Source organism: Rhinopithecus bieti, unplaced genomic scaffold, assembly GCF_001698545.2.
Source record: "Rhinopithecus bieti isolate Rb0 unplaced genomic scaffold, ASM169854v2 scaffold_2888, whole genome shotgun sequence".
NCBI classification, from domain to species: Eukaryota; Metazoa; Chordata; class Mammalia; order Primates; family Cercopithecidae; genus Rhinopithecus; species Rhinopithecus bieti.
This window is the reverse complement of record NW_016804209.1, coordinates 357,514-361,696: the sequence shown is the minus strand read 5'-3', so window position 1 is coordinate 361,696 and position 4,183 is coordinate 357,514. Positions and strand designations below refer to the sequence as shown.

At 37.5% G+C, this 4,183-nt stretch overlaps 1 pseudogene; it reads left to right on the top strand.

The window, feature by feature from the left end:
- The first annotated feature begins 2,512 nt into the window (after positions 1–2,512).
- Positions 2,513–3,659, top strand: LOC108526445 (protein phosphatase 1A pseudogene; annotated as a pseudogene).
- Positions 3,660–4,183: the final 524 nt, after the last annotated feature.

Sequence of the window (4,183 nt, the reverse complement as noted above, 5' to 3'; positions counted from 1 at the left end):
AAATGTTGAGAACTGTTAAGTAATATAGTTACAGTAGTTCTTCTTATCCATGGTTGCATGTGCTATGGTTTGGGTTACCCTTGGTCACTGAAAATAGGTGAATATAGTACAATCAGATATTTTGAGAGAGAGAAAATACATCATAAAACTTTTACTACAGCATATTGTTACAATTGTTCTGTTTTATTATCATTGCTGCTAATCTCTTACTGTGCCTAATTTATACATTAGACATTCTTATAAGTATGTATGTATAGGAAAAACAACATATATAGGACTAGATACAGTCTACAGTTTCAGGTGTCTACAGGGCAGGGGGACTTGGAATGTATCCACCTCAAATAGGTATAACACCAAAGCAGCAAAAACCAACATAACTAACTTCATTTTGTTTAAGAGACCTTTACCTATTCCCACACATAGGCAAGGATAATTATAGAGCACTGAGATCATATACAAAACAGCAATCATGTAGTTTTCAGAAAGAACACTGAGTTTAAAGGAAAAGTACACAAGCAACTATGTTTTGTTAAAGATTTATGGAAACACTGTGACCTGACCAGGAAAAGAAATTCCCAACATCCTCTCACCCTTGCTGCTGCCCAGATACCTACAGTCATCAGTTACCTCTTGCCCCAAGCCCTCCATCTTCCTCCTGCCCTTGACATAAAAAGAGCCAAAAACTTGGAATGACTTAAGATGGTACTTTAGCATGATAGTCTGCCATCATCTGTGTTGGCTGGCTTTCTAAATAAACCTGCTTTTCCTCCCACCAACCCTTGTCTCTTGAGTTTTGCCTTTCAAGCAGTAAGCAGCCAAACGTGGGTTTAGCTACAGGGGCACTATTGTGTATATTATACAAAATAGCTATAATTATATATATCTTAATTATATGTGTGTATGTGTATAATTTGTTTGTAGTCTATAAATACATGTTATCTTTTTTTAAAAAAAGACAACCGGTATAGGTTGAGAAGCTTTAGAATCCCTGAAAGCACAATTAGTAACCCGGGTGACAAAGAGCTCAGAATGAGGCAGAATTTCTTGGGTGGCAGCAGGCCAAAGCTAACACTGAATGACATCTGAGTCTAGAAATTGTCAAAAATGGAGAAGCCATTGGGCAAGTTCCCAGCTACATCTCTGGCACTCTTACTCCTGGGAACTATAAAAGGCTTACTCTTGGGCTACTTCTGTCTTCCATGTTCTTAGCTTCATGTAAGATGTAATGATGGCAGGTCTGAGAGTAGGGAAAGACGTTCAGTAAGAGAATAATTCTCGACAGTCTCATTAAAAGGCTAGAAGCAGAATTGGCCAACGAGAGGTATATATTGAGAGAACTTTTCTAACCCCTTAAGCTTTTTTTGTCCAATTCAAAACCTCTCACTGATAGTAATAAAATGCAAAGGAATATTAAGAAAGGGTGACATAAGTAAATGTATCATTTTATCCCCTAGTGCTCTGGAAATAGTATTTTTTAAAACAGTTATATTCGTTTTATGTTTAATATTTTAGAATAACATTTAGTATTGAAATAATAACCTATATTTGAAACAAAAAGTCTTTGAAATGTTCTTAAGTTTCTTAAGGAACATATTATACCAGGCGAAAGAAGTTTGCATAAAGATTGTAGGTAATTGTTACTCAAATCTTTTCTAATACTGGTCAGAAAATAAAGCTTCCCTAATCTCTACAATAAAATGATATGGGTATTTTAATCATATGTTCAAAAGCTAGTATATGTAGGATGCTTTAAAATTATGCTAGTATAAAGTTTTTAAAAATAATTTCAACTTTCATTTTAGATTCAATAGATACATATGCAGGTATGTTACATGGTTATATCACATGATGCTAAGGTTGGGGATGCAAATGCTCTGTCCCCCAGATACAGAACGTAGTATCCAAAAGTTAGGTTTGCAACTCTTGCTTTCCTTCCTCCATTCACATTCTGTTAGTCCCCAATATCTATTGTTGCCATATTTATGTTCATGAGTTCTCAATGTTTAGCTCCCACTTACACATGAGAACATGCAGTATTTGTTTTTCTCTTCCTGTGTGAATTTGCTTGGGATAATCGCCTCCAGCTGGATCCAAATTGCTGCAAAGGACATACTTTTGTTCTTTTATATGGTGTTTAGTAGACCAACATGTATATGTACTACATTTTGTTTATCTGATGCACCACGGATGGGCATCTAGATTGATTATGGTGCTATAGTAAACAGCACTGTTATGAATATAAAAGTATATGTCTTTTTGGTAGAATGATTTATTCTCTTTTGGATACATACTCAGTAGTAGGATTTCTGGGTCTAATGGTAGTTCTGTTTTATGTTCTTTGAGACATTAAAAGTTTTAATTTCTTTGCTTTCCACAGTGGCTGAATCAATTTACATTCCCACCAACAATGTATAAGCATTCCCTGCCTCCACAGCCTTGTTTTTGTTGTTGTTGTTGTTTTACTTTTTGGGGTTTTGTTGCTGTTTTTTGACTTTTTAATATAGTCCTAGAGGATTATGACATAATGGGAGCATTTTTAGACAAACAAAGATGGAAGAGCATAATGCCCAGGGGCAGGGTAATGAGTTGCAATATGAGCTAAGCAGCATGCAAGGTTGGCATATTGAAATGGAGGATGCACATACGGCTGTGATTGCTTTGCCAACTAGACTTGAAACATGGTCATTCTTTGCTGTGTAGGACAGGCATCCTGGTTCTTAGGTTGCCAAATACTGCTGTGAGCATTTGTTAGATCATATCGCCAATAACCAGGGTTTTAAAGGGTCTGCAGGAGCCCCTTCTGTGGAAAATGTAAAGAATGGAATCAGAACAGGTTTCCTGGAGATTGATGAGCACATGAGAGTTATGGCAGAGAAGAAAGATGGTGCAGATAGAAGTGGGTCAACAGCTGTAAGTGTCTTACTTTCTCCCCAACATACTTATTTCACTAACTGTGGAGACTCTAGAGGTTTACTTTGTAGGAACAGAAAGTTCATTTCTTCACAAATTGCAAATCTGCTGGAAAAAGAATGAATTCGAATGCAGGTGGCTCTGTAATGACTCAGCATGTGAAAGGCTCTCTGGCTGTATCGATAGCCCTTGGGGATTTTGATTACAAATGTATCCATGGGAAAGGTCCTACTGAGCAGCTTGTCTCAACAGAGCCTAAGGTCCATGATATTGAAAGACCTGAAGAAGACGATCAGTTCACTATCCTTGCATGTGATGGTATCTGGGATGTTGTAAGAAATGAAGAGCTCTGTGATTTTGTAAGATCCGGACTTGAAGTCAGTGATGACCCTGAGAAAGTTTGCAATGAAGTAGTCGACACCTGTTTATACAAGGGAAGATGAGACAACATCAGTGTGATTTTGATCTGTTTTCCAAATGCACCCAAAGTATCAGCAGAAGCAGGGAAGAAGGAGGCAGAGTTGGACAAGTACCTGGAATGCAGAGTAGAAGAAATCATAAAGAAGCAGGGGGAAGGTGTCCCTGACTTAGTCCATGTGATGTGCACATTAGCCAATGAGAAAATCCCCAGCCTGCCACCTGGGAGTGAAATGGCAAACAAGCAGAATGTTATTGAAGCCATTTATAAAAGACTGAATCATTATAAAAATGATGACACAGACTCCACATCAAATGATGCTATGTGTTAAAACTGCTCATCTAGCCATGGAGTTTACCTTCACCTCCAAAGTTGAGTACAGCTCAGCTTTGAACTTCTAACATCCGTCCTCAACTTTAAGGAAGGGGATATGACATGGGTGAGAATGATTACACCAGAGAACTTCAGTAGTACAACTTCTAGCTCAGAACTGATTTTTTTTTTTTTTTTTTTTTTTTGTAAATTTGACACATAAACATGATTTCAAACCATAATTCAAACATACCTTGATCCTCTAGGTAGTACCAGCTGGTACTAATTCTACTGAAACTATTCCAAAAAAATCTAGGAGGACGGAGTCCTCCCTAACTCATTCTATCAAGCCAGCTTCACCCTGAAACAAAAACCTCGCAGGACACAACAAAAAAGGAAAACCACAGGCCAATATCCATGATGAAAATAGATGTAAAAATCCTAGCAAACTGAATCCAGTGGCACATCAGAAAGTTAATTCACCGTGATCAAGTAGGCTTCATTCCTGGGATGCAAGGTTGGTTCAACACATGCAAATCAATA